This window comes from Pleurodeles waltl, chromosome 1_2 (assembly GCF_031143425.1).
Source record: "Pleurodeles waltl isolate 20211129_DDA chromosome 1_2, aPleWal1.hap1.20221129, whole genome shotgun sequence".
In the NCBI taxonomy this organism is placed as follows: Eukaryota; Metazoa; Chordata; class Amphibia; order Caudata; family Salamandridae; genus Pleurodeles; species Pleurodeles waltl.
In genome coordinates, this window is record NC_090437.1 from 928,111,568 (window position 1) to 928,124,564 (window position 12,997).

Sequence of the window (12,997 nt, forward strand, 5' to 3'; positions counted from 1 at the left end):
TGCACATCAACATTGCCGCTCGCTCTATTATGAGCCAGCTTCAATGTTGATGTGACTTTTCCTCTGGGCCAGCGGAAAAGTCATAATAGGGCGCCAGCCATACCGGCAGCAATGGCGGTATGTTTGCTCCCGGTCGTAATGTGGCCTTAATCCTGCTTCCTATTCTGTACAAGAAACCTGACCCAGAGATAAGTGTTCTTATCAAGGCACATATTCTTATGGGTGATGACAGTATGTGCAAAATTGAAACAAAGCTTGGAGCTGTAACTGCTAAACCTGTGAAGTTTCTAAAAGGACTTGTTGAGATAGAAGAAGAATGTGACTTTAAAGGCTTAGAAAAATACCTTGTGCGTGTGTGGAAAACTTGTTCTGACTGTCATACATCTGGTGATCTTCGGTACAGTGAGTGATAAACATTTGTTTTTCATATTCAGATCATAAGCATTGTTTGGTGTATAAATAAAAGGATTAAAAACCATTGTTATTTATTTCATTTCTATATATGTCTCTTCTTTCTCTATTATGGGCGCCATTTTTGGACAATTGTGGAAGGGTTGCTTTGAGGAGTTTTTTTCTGTCTCTATAATACTGCTTGACCCCAAAACCCATCCGGGATGGTTCCCCCGCCAGCAGCAGCTGCTGCAAAACTTTTATAAGAAAACAATAATAAACTATGTTTATTATCGTTTTCTTGTAAAAGGCGTGAGGCCACGGGCTGCGACGTGCACAGTGGGGGAGTGCACAGCACTGCCCCTCAGTGCGCATGTATGTTTGGCCGACCGTCTCGTGCATACATGCGCACTGGGCTCTCTCCAACCCAGTAACGCAGGCACTGCCAACAGCATGAAAGCAGTGTTAGGATTGGATGCAGGGCAGGCTGGGAGCCTGTCCCGGCAATGAGAGAAGAGGAGCGGCACAGATTGGAGCGGTGCTGCACGTAAGGTAAGATTTATTTTTAATTATTATACTTTTTTGTTGCCCCCTCCACATGCGCCGCCCAGCCCCGCCGCTTTTCCCTCTTGCAAGCCACTACTGAAACCTATGTTTTGACACGAAAATCAAGTATATAGGTCTCATGGTTCCTGAAATATTACATCATCTCTGCAACTCATCCGCCATTTTTACAAACATCACCCAGAAAAATCAGCAATGTTTTCCTAATTTCTGTAATGATCCAAAAACACAAATCAGAAATGAAAATCTCTGGACAACATTTTTTTAACGGAGATAAATCAGGGGGGCGGGATTATACTACAAAAATTAGAAGCCGCCATGGCTCAATCTGGCCTGTAGGCTTTTAGTTTTTAATTGTGGTGTTCTCAGTTTTGTGACTAGTTATTTTTTTGGTTTAACCTTTGAGGTAGTTTGTTGCCTCACCATATTATTGTTTTCAAACAATATATAATATAAATACATATTGACACTTTTGGTTAGCAGTCTTTATCCATTTGTCTGTTAATGTGTTGCTCAACCCGTATTTCCACCCTCTAGAGCATACAGCATGGGTTAATGTATCAGGTATCTTCAGCCATTGGCTTCCCTTTGTATGATTGACAGTCTTTTGCTTTTGCATAACGACCATATACTCCTTAGCAATAGTCCCCTTCAGTGCAAGCGCTGGTGAGAAGTGCTTTATTTTCTAGTCCCTGTCCTCATTTCTTTAAATTGTTTAGCTGCTATTTGAGCTTGCAATGCGTTAGTGAACTCTGCAAGTGGCAGCCTTCTTCAATTGGACTTTTTCACTATTAATGAAAAAAAAATTGAAAACCTATTCCTGCACATGTATGCAGATGCATAGGTAGCTAATATTCATTGATTTTTAAAATACTTTCTGATAGAAACAATTCTAAAGATGAGTGCACATCTGTGTATGTGCGCACACCATCAGCCATCTTTGAATGTGTTTTGTCATAACGTGTAGGAAAAAACATTCAGCGATGGCCACCTGTGCATCACCATGCATGCTCATGGGTAGCCATCTTTGAATTGTTTTTTAAATACTCAGTGGGGAAAACCATTCAGAGGTTGCCACCCATGTATGCACATGTACTGACACCCATCTCTGAATTATTTTTATCTTTTGTCTTTCTTTCTTTTGTCTTTCTTTACTGTTCCAAGGTGTAGAGTGGTACAATATCAAAGGGTGTCAAAAGAAACAGGCCCTGGTACATACAATAGCTCTATGGCTGGATGTTAAGGGGCAGGTCTATTGGCTTTGCTAAAACCTGTTACACCCATCGGCTGTCTTCCACAAATTTGTCCTGCGCTGTGTATCTAACCAGCGTAAGAAAACTATTATCCAACAGGCCTGGAAAATGCTATCTACCTTAAAGTTTTCATGAAGTAGAAATGGCTATACTTCCAAATTAGGATGGGAATGGTATGCTCCACGAGCAGGGCCTTCAAATTAAGGGGGAAAGAAAAAGTAGAGAGGTTTATGTTTTTGCATTAATAGGCTGGTTGAGAACTTGCCATATTTTCTTTTCTTCTGCACATGTTATGTTTAATTTAGGCGTTGGTGGTTACAAAATGTACTGAACCAGTACCAGATTAGACACGTTGATGATGCATTAAATCTACATACTTCGGGGTGCGCATTCATGGGTATATAGCCAGGGCTAGGAGGACAAGGAAAAGGAAGTTAGCATGGAATGTCTGGTACATATGAGATACTTTCAGAAACATTGATGTTTTGTTCTTTGGATGAGGTGGTGCCAGGCTGAGTTCTAAACTAATGGACCATTCGATCTACTAGCGCCAAGACCGCCCAGGGCATTTGCGCGCTCTATAAAACTAAGCTTAAATGTATTAGATTTTAAATACGTTTTCACATGATTTGATTTCATATGCAATTTTACAACGTAAACGTTATGTAATATAAAAAAGAACATGCTTTAATTTGTTTAAAGGAGTGCCCTCTAGCTACTATCCAAGAAGGTAACATTTCACACAATTTATAGTCAGAAACGTTTTTTGTTTGCAGGCTGCTTACTTTTGGCCGCATAACATACTTTTTTTCCTCAACGGCTTCTCTTGACATTATACACCATATTTTACAATAATATTTTGAGTGTGCTTTGTGACCCTAAATTGTCAAGTTCTGTTATCTCTTGACTGAATTTTGTGCAGAATTGCTTCAATTGATTTTAAACGTATAACAATGCCTGCAGCTGCAGCGTGGTTTGCCAGTGTAACCAATCCACTCTCTTCACAATATTCCTATTCATCTGCACGCAGTATTTAATTTAAGGCTCTGTGGTAACATCACACCTGGGTTTAGCGCTTTCCATTAGCGCCCAGTTACGAGTCATTCATTATTCACAATCCTTTGACTTGCACGTGAAGCGCTGTATACCTTCTCGCCTCACAAAAACACTGTGTTGGAAACATGTCACATCCCGAGGACAGTCCGTTGTTTGTTTTCGTGAATTCCTAAGTATCACCTGCTGGTTGAGGGACCAGATGTTCTCAGTTGATGCTCCCCGGGCCTTGCCTTCCTCATCACTTCACTGCAGGCTGTGGCTGTTTGTTTGTGGAAAGGAGCTGCACTATAGTTGAAGTGACTACACTTGCAGCTGCTTCGGTACAGAAACACAGCTGTCGTTTCACATCGACAAGTATCATGCTCGCATTTAAGTGCAAGTTTAAAAATAAAGGGTTATATTTTATTTATTATTTGCTTTCTTTTCCCAGCAGTATATGGCTGAACAGATACATCACAAAGGCAGTTGTCTTGCAACCACTACATCTCAATTATGTATAACTAATCTGTAACAAAATGTCATAAATATTTAAATATATATTTCAGTCGACACCTCTCTTATACGTGTGCTTTTTAAAAATCCCACATTTCCACTTTCAGTCGTTATCAATATTTCTAATTAATTGGTACACATGTGCCCCCTCCCTTTTTGGCTTTGATTTAAAAAAAAGATACCTTCAACACGCTATCATAAAGCTTTCATTTCCTATAGCGCGAGAGCGTAATTTTATATAAAGAGATGGCTGCATTGCCCTAGTTGCTGCATGAAATATTAAACCCACAGAGTAAAGTTTTGTTATGAGTACAATATCTGGTGCATAGCGTCCCTATCTAAAATATCGACCTCCCTTGAACCCAAAAATATATGTTATTAACTTGTCAAATGTGCGCTACATGGGGCGAAGTTGGCTTGAGGGTATATGTGCAAGATGGTCGTTGAGGTGGAGCACCACATTGAGTTCACGGGGGTGAGATGCCAGGCTACTACTTTACACATTTTAGATGACTTGGTGTATGACACATAGTTAATAAAAGAGAGAGCCAACGTTTAACTCATATAGCACAGGGCCGGCTTTAGGGCGGTGCGAGCAGTGCGGCTGCACCGGGTGCTGACCTAAAGTGGGGGGCGCCATGTTTAGCAATGACTTATGGAACTTGCGATTTAAAAGCACCTACTGAAAAGTTCCTTGTGTGTCCGGCCTTCCTTCAGGAAGCAATTAAAATGTCAATGTGAATAATGTTCCTGCTAGGGAGAGAGATGGGAGTTTTGTGGCAGCTTTGACTCGCCATAAAGTAGCATAGAGGGCTAATATACCTGCTGCAAAGAACAGAACTATATTTTATGTAGATAGTTTAGTGGATTAATAAAGCCAACCTTTACAAGTGCTTTAAAACAAATGAATGTATGTGAAAGGGGCGCTATGGAGAGATGAGAGGCACATTTGCCGGGTGGTAGTGAGTGAATCCGAGAAGGTGGTCATATGGTGCGAGGGGCACCAAAAAATACTGTTGCACAGGGCGTCACTAGTGCTAAAAGTCAGCCCTGATAGAGCATATTTGTGGCTTCACAACAAACTGGCATTTTCTGAAATTTTCTGATGTGGATGAACAAGACGCTCACAAGTGTACTCGACTGGAAGGGATGGAGTGAGTGAGAGGTCATAGACAAAGAATAAATCACAGATTGTTGCTGACTTTGAAAATAGGATGTGCATGGAAATATCTAGAATTGATAGTTTCGAAGTTAGTAGCTTCGATCAGAAGGTCCTCATTCTTGAGCTTTAGGCAGTTGGTGCTAACATAAGTATTCATTTTCTGCAGAGAGGGAGGGGCAAGCTATTGGATTCTTCAGGCAGTATTTAATGCCCAGAGAAAGTAGGATGAGAGTCATGTGCATAAATCAACAACTTAAAATTGAAAGAACTAATGGTATCCGCCAATGCATGGAATTTAATAATGAAGCAAAGAGGTAACAGAGAAGAGTGTTGTTGTATGCTTTTATTAACAGCACAATGACCAAAGAAGAATGGGAAGAGCATTATCCTTTGTTAGAGGGTTGTTATGTGAGCACTACATCATAAACAAATCTGAAAAGCTTTGATAAAGCATAGCTATGGCTAAGTTGTCAAAGTAAAAAAAAAAACCATTACAATGACAAAACTTTACTTACAAAATGTCTGTTAAAGGGACCTTGTAGTTATGATTTTCACTCCAAAGAGCACTAAAATTTGGTTTCATTACCACACAACCATAACTGGCCCCTCATGCACTGTTCATGACCTCACACGATGTGGCAGATGAAATCACAAATTCAAGTGGTCTACAATCCTGGACTATCCTGATTTATTCCACAGAAAGTAAAAAAACATGGGTGTAATTTTTAATACAGATTTGTATTTGTACATAAAGTGAATGCAGTGTTGATTTACAACTTTCCTTACCCAGAAAAATATCCCCATGCCTGATTGAGCTAACACATGCCTAGTATTCCAACGCCTGGCAGCCCAACTGCTATAAATGGAAATGTGAAAGTGTAAAAACTCTCCCACTAAATGCATTGCAGGAGTGCTGTGAAATGCAGGTACTCAGTACCGGACAGTACCTGACCATTTAAAGCATTGGGCAGCCCTATTTATTCTAAGCCTTTGGAAACAGGACTGCTTCTTCATTTTCTTTCTTTCCTTCCTTTCTTTATTTCTTTCTTTCTTTCTTTCTTTCTTTCTTTCTTTCTTCCTTTCTTTCTTTCTTTCTTTCTTTCTTTCTTTCTTTCTTTCTTTCTTTCTTTCTTTCTTTCCTTCTTTCTTTTTTTCTGTGGGTATTTGATCCTATTTATTCAATGCTTTGACTTAAGTTGGTCTACGTAGTGACTTTCTCTCACTCACTGTCTGCCTTACAAAAATCAACTTTCTACTGATAAAGGTACAACTTAAATGAAACTGCAAGTGCTTGTCAGCAGAGGAGTATTCATGCCAGTCACAAATCCATGTACATGTATAGAGAACAAAGTCTGTCAGCATCTTGTACATAGGTGAACCCTCTGACGGTACCCCCTTTCCCTCTATAACACTTAATGCAGGGGCTTTAGACTTTCCTAATACTGCACCCATTATTTTCACTCAAAATAATCAAAACCCACACAAAACAGGCAAGCAAACACCAACCAATCCCAGTATACTTATGCCAATTGTCTACAAATCATGGTGCGATTTTAACAGCAACCAACCAACAGCACAACTGTGTGGTGATGTCCCACGAGTTCCAATGCAACTCCTTGGCTGATTAACCAATTGCAGCATGTTCTTTCTGTGAATGGGTAAATACATCCCCAACATTTCTCAATGAACACACACAAATGAACAAAATAAATCTTCTCTATTCAACGTAAATAGGAGACAACAGCAAGTTAGAATGAAATGAATCTTGCAAACAATAGAAATGAGACTTGCCAAACTCCGTTCACACTAACTAGTGTACTTACTCCTGTGCACCAAGAGCAGTAACACCAGTCACATTAGATATGCAAACCCTGAAAAGAAAACTCATTATTTCAGAAAAATCCTTATCTGTGTGAATGCAGTGCCTCAACAAACACACCACAATTTTGCAGGTAAGTTCAACAACAATAGCATCTCAAGATCTTGAATTTTGACAAATGCAGTTATCAAATTGACCAGATATTACAACCAAAACCTCTTCCATCAAATCACAAATAAGACAAGTACATCAATATTACAGTGATCAACCCACCAACTGGACCAAGAATCAACATTGCTGAAAGAAAACCCTCACATCCAACAAAACAATACATTACACACACACACAAACGATACTTCCACTACGCTCTAAACCACAAGAATGATCCTGCCTTAGTCATACTTATAATCCTCTTTGCTCAGGACCACCACAACAAGTTAGGAACATAGCAGGTAATCCACCAGGAGAATCCACTAAAAAGGGCAGGGCAAAAAGAAAGACCCCTAAAGCAGAAAGGAGGTGCTCTTATCTCACAACTGTCCTCTGCTGTCAAATGTATGTGGGCATTTTGAACCTCTAAGTTTATAAAACCCAAAAAATTACCTCAACGGCATGCCCATGGGTGGATGAATCAGAGAAGGTTTTAAACTTCAATTTCATGACGCAATGTGTCCCTGAGATAAGGCACCTTGCAGCAAGTCAAAATACAGTCAACTAGGTGAGGATAGGCTCAATAATGGAGTTTTAGAGCAGGAACAGAAATTTAAAGGATTTATTACAAAAATGAAAAAGGTGTGATAGACATTATAAGGGGCAGATGCATAAAGAATAAGTTCTTTGAAACCTCTCAGTAAATAGGACAATACAGAAATATAAGCAGAATCAAGAAATAACCCAGGCTTCAATGGGCAGCAAAATCATTATGAAATCTGTCAGCATCCCTAGAAACATCGGAAGTCTTCTGGCCTACACCCAAAATCTGGAGTTTCTATATAGTTTTCCTGCATAGACAATCATTAGTTTCTGCACAATCATTATGGTATGAGCAAAACAGAGTACATTTCTATTAAATGTCATATTGCCTTACCATCTAAGCACTATCCCACTACATGGACATTGATTCTGCTCACTCTATGGTAATATCATATGGAAATGGCAGGACACATTTATTAGAAGAACCACAGTAGACTATTGTTAACGAATGCAGTACACAGAGATTGGGAATGGCCTTGAGATATAGCAACTTTGTTCGTTTTGGGACATTTTCTTTGAAAAAAGAAAGAACAACATCAGTGAATCTAGACAAACATGACCCTGCTCAAATGGGAGCTGCAGAAACGTTGAACAGTGAACATGCAGGAGGAGGCATCCATTTTGAATAAGATGGCATTGAGGAATAACTGAGCCCTGGCTAGCATAAGCTAGAAAAACACACTTCAATAAGACGTGGCAAATTCGTTTCAAATGCAAACAATCCAGATTCTGCACATTGTTTAATGCACAAAAATATTAAAAGCACAAGTACTCAACCTTAAACTTGTAATATTTGGCAAATTGGACCACTCTACAATCGAGCAAGCTGAATGAGAAACTAGTAGAAGCATGACTCTCACAACAGCCTAGGGCATGCTTGTACAGTTGTACTGTTAATTAGTACCACTGTTGCTAAGTCAAGAAATTACAGAATTCTCTGACAGGGTTCTCAGAGAGCCTGCCAATACAACTCTGGCTCTCCGTGCTGATGAGAGCAGAAAGCACGCTTCGGGATGTGAGGGGAACGCACATATGACGCACATATGACGACAGTGGTGGGTATCAGGCAGCCAGGATTTTTTCTTTTTTACTTTTGGGAACATGCTTAGCTGTTAGACCTTAATTTCCCCATCATACAATGTGCATTGACATATTGTGACACCAAGATCAAATCAATGATGTTCACCCCAACTTTATGTAACTGTTCTGGTGCTACCCTTGAAGGTTTCATTCTGGTCAGCATAACTATCTGCCTTTATGCCTAACAGCACACCAACAACTGGTACACTGGAGCGGATGTGCATTTGCACAGCTATATCTAAATTACAATTCCCTGTCAAGTTATGCACCATCATCCATCAAGTGGGCAGGAGGCTACTGCAGTGCGCAATCTTTTACCATGGTTTAGTGGGACTATGTCAAATGTGGCCTTCCCGACCTCTCCCCTGTATCTATGCCATAACCAATTATCCAGTAGCTTATGGAATTTCCTCAGACACCCTCTGGCTTTATAGGTGAACTTTTCGGAAGCCATGTATAAATCCTTCCCTGTCTTCCATTCTCGGATGGTTGGTAGCTCAGGAACTCCCCAATGTTTTGCCCCATCCCTTTTTGCCACTGTTAGAAATGGGGTCTCTAGTTGGCAGTCGGTTTGCACCCTGTCCAAGTAAGGACCCTCACTCTAGTCAGGATAAGGGAGATACCCGCTCAGATAACCCATGCTCACCCCCTTGGTAGCTTGGCACAAGCAGTCAGGCTTATCTCAGAAGCAATGTGTAAAGCACTTGCACATAACATACAGTAATAAGTGAAAGCACTACAAAAGGACACCACACCAGTTTGAGAAAAATAGCCAATATGTACCTATATAAAACAAGACCAAATACGATAAAAATCCAACATACAGTAAGAAAAATATGAATTCTGCAAGATTTACTCAAAACTACAGTTTCTTGAAGTCGATAGCTCCACCTGGGGCTATGACGGCGTCATGATCAACAAAACCAACAGTGGTGGTCGGCCGTGACGTTGCGGGCCAGCTACGGTGTCGGGAAGACCTGCAAACAGTACCTTGGATTTGCAGGGCCTCGTGACCCTCACGGTGGGCTCTGGAGAGCGGTGTCACTGACGTCGCGGTGTCAGTTCCGGAGTCGGTGCAGGCATCGTTCGTCCCTTGAGGTCACACGTGTTGCAGATCGAACTCCAGGATGATGAAGTCAGGTGCGCCGGCGTGGATGGTGTTGGTGCTGCGGTGCGAAGTGGGACGATGCGACATGCGGTGTCCACAGGTCACGGTGCAGGCATCGGCTTGGTGACGGCGTCCAGCTGGGTCAGTGAGACCAGGGCTGTGGTGTGAGCGGGGCGGTGCAACGTGCGGAGTCCCCAGGTCACGGTGCAGGCAGCGCCGTCGTTGTTGCTGAAGCGCTGTCGTCGGTATGACCAAGTCAGCGGTGCGGGACGGGACGGTGCTTCGTGACCCTCACGAGCGGTGTCCACAGGCCAAGGTGCAGGCAGGTCGAGGAAACTGAAGTCTTTGGTGTTCCTGAGACTTCCAACAGGAGGCAAGCTCTTGGAGAATTTTCTCAAGCAGGACACACAGCAAAGTTCACCCTTTGCACTCTTTTCAGGCAGAAGCAGCAACTGCAGGCCAGTCCAGCAAAGCAACACAGCAAAGGGACAGTACTCCCCCTTCAACTCTTCAGCTCTTCTCCTGGACAGAGGTTCTTCTGATTCCAGAAAGATTCTAATAGTCTGGGGTTTTGGGTCTTCGTCTTATACCCAGTTCTGTCTTTGAAGTTGGCAAACTTCAAAGCAAGGTCTCAAGGGTTTGCAAGATCCTTCCTTGTCCAGGCCAGGCCCCAGACACTCACCAGGGGGTCGGAGACAGCATTGTGTGAGGGCAGGCACAGTCCTTCAGGTGTGAGTGACCACTCCCCCCCTCCCCTCCAGCACAGATGGATAATCAAAATATGCAGGCTACACCACGGCCCCCTTTGTGTCACTGTCTAGAGGAGAGGTGTGAACAGCCCAACTGTCAAGCTGACCCAGACAGACAATCCACAAACAGGCAGAGTTGCAGAATGGTATAAGCAAGAAAATGCCTACTTTCTAAAAGTGGCATTTTCAAACAGACAATTTAAAAGCCAGCTTCACTAAAAGATGTATTTTTAAATTGTGAGTTCAGAGACCCTAAACTCCTCATTTGTATCTGTTCATAAAGGGAATCTGCGCTTTAAGGATATTTAAAGGCAGCCCCCACGTTAACCTATGAGAGTGATAGGCCTTGCACAGTGAAAACCGAATTTGGCAGTATTTCAATGTTAGGACATATAAAACACACTAGTATATGTCCTACCTTAAACATACACTGCACCCTGCCCATGGGGCTACCTAGGGCCTAACTTACAGGTGCCTTACATGTAGTAAAAGGGAAGGTTGAGGCCTGGCAAGTGGGTACACTTGCCAAGTCGAATTGGCAGTTTAAAACTGCACACACAGACACTGCAGTGGCAGCTGTGAGCCATGTTTACAGGGCTACTAATGTGGGTGGCATAACCAGTGCTGCAGGCCCACTAGTAGCATTTGATTTACAGGCCCTGGGCACCTCTAGTGCACTTTACTAGTAAATCAAATATGCTAATCATGGATAAACCAATCAACAGTACAATTTCTATAGGGAGCACTTGCACTTTAGCACTGATTAGCAGTGGTAAAGTGCACAGAGACAATAAACCAGCAAAAACAGACCTCAAACAATAGGAGGAAGAAGGCAAAAAGTTTGGGGATAACCCTGCAAAAAGGGCCATTTCCAACAGCCACTATGAGGCCAAGGTTACTAAAAAAGAAGCTTATCTCAAGGGATGGCCTCTTCTGTGGGTATACCTAACAGAACATAATTGGGATCTACCGGGATGTTTTCCCCCAGTACCGTATTTAACTCTTGCACAATATCAGTCCAATATGATTGTATTCCAGGGCATTCCCATAGTGTATGCAAGAATGAACCCCTGTCTGCCCCACATATTAGACAGTTAGGAGACTCTGCCCTGTTGAATCTATGTAGGCGAGATCTGTCATAGTAGGACCTATGAAGGATCTTAAATTGAATCAGTCTGAGGCTAGATTTAATTGCCACCTCCCTTGGGTGCATCAACGCTGCCACCCAGTCTGTAACATCTAGTTATCCCACCTCACTTGCTCATATCTCTCTCAATTTTTGTAGTGAGTCAGGCATATTGTTGTTTAACGTCTTGTAAGACCACAAGAGCGCAATCTCCCTTCTAGCAGGGCACGTTCGAGGATACCTACAGTAAAAAGTCTCTCTGCCTTCCAAACGTGTTTTAATTGTATGTACTTAAAGTATTGTGTCTTGTTAAGCTAGTAATCTCATTGTAGAGAGCTGAATGTGTGGGGTTCCCTCCTCTTTCACCGCCTCATACATTTTGAGTAAGTGAGGACCCAGGATGCCAGTGTTGCTCTTGAAGAACTCCGCCGGTATTTCATTCGGGTCAGAGGTTTTCCCTGTCTTCAGCTTTCCAGTGGCGTCCATTGCTACAGAGAGGTTCATGTCATCCTCTAAGGCTGACTGGTCTTTCGGGCCGTCACTCTATCTGGGTAGTCTATTATTTGTCACATACATTTAGGGAGACCATGATACATAGATTTTATAAGTCTATATTTTTTAAGTTACTTCTCAAACTTGTTTTATTTGGCTATCTTAAACCATATGGGGAGAGTCCATTGAACTCACCTCTTAAATTGAATTTTTACTAAAATACTCTTTATTTTTGCTTGATTTGTTACAGATACTATACATTTTGGACTGTTGATTACTTCTTGACAACACAGGTTGTTTTCATGAATATAAATACGTATCAATATTCAAATTATTCATTTTAGTGAGGATTAACAAGCACAGGTTGGTGGATATTTGGATTGACTAATCAACTTAGGTTTTAATTGGATTAGTAGATATGGGACTTTGATGGTTTTGTCTTACAGACCCGTGGTTTCATAAGAAATTTGGAAATCCCATTTTGGAATTTACTTTAGTGAACCCAAAAAAATAAATAAAGTACATATAGGTTTAACAAATTTTGCATGTCAGCACGACAACTTGGGTTTCTGTACATGCATGATAATCATTGATTATCTTTAAATCTGGTCTCCTATTGCACCACTCACAACTTTCTCATTCTGAAAATGACTGCTATTAATTTGCATGAGGGCTTGATGTTTTTTGATTCATGGGTGTGTCACTTCCGGTTCTATATTTGGTTTGCGATAGTATCAATATTGATTGTGGTCACCAGGAATGATGGCTGTTGTTTGTATTTTAAATTTTATTTGGTAATTGTTGTGGCATTATGGTACATTTTAACCAATCATCATATATTGTCACGCTGTAGAACGACACTTGTAGTGTCACTATGATGTTGTTGCATTGAGGCATTTATGGAATATTGTGCTAATAGTAAAGTTGAACAACCACTGGTATACAGGGTTGTA

At 41.4% G+C, this 12,997-nt stretch overlaps 1 protein-coding gene across 2 annotated transcripts in view; it reads right to left on the reverse strand.

Annotated features, from left to right (window-relative positions):
- Positions 1–12,997, reverse strand: part of PDGFRL (platelet derived growth factor receptor like) — a 432,620-nt gene that overhangs the window by 122,339 nt on the left and 297,284 nt on the right. The window lies entirely within an intron of this gene.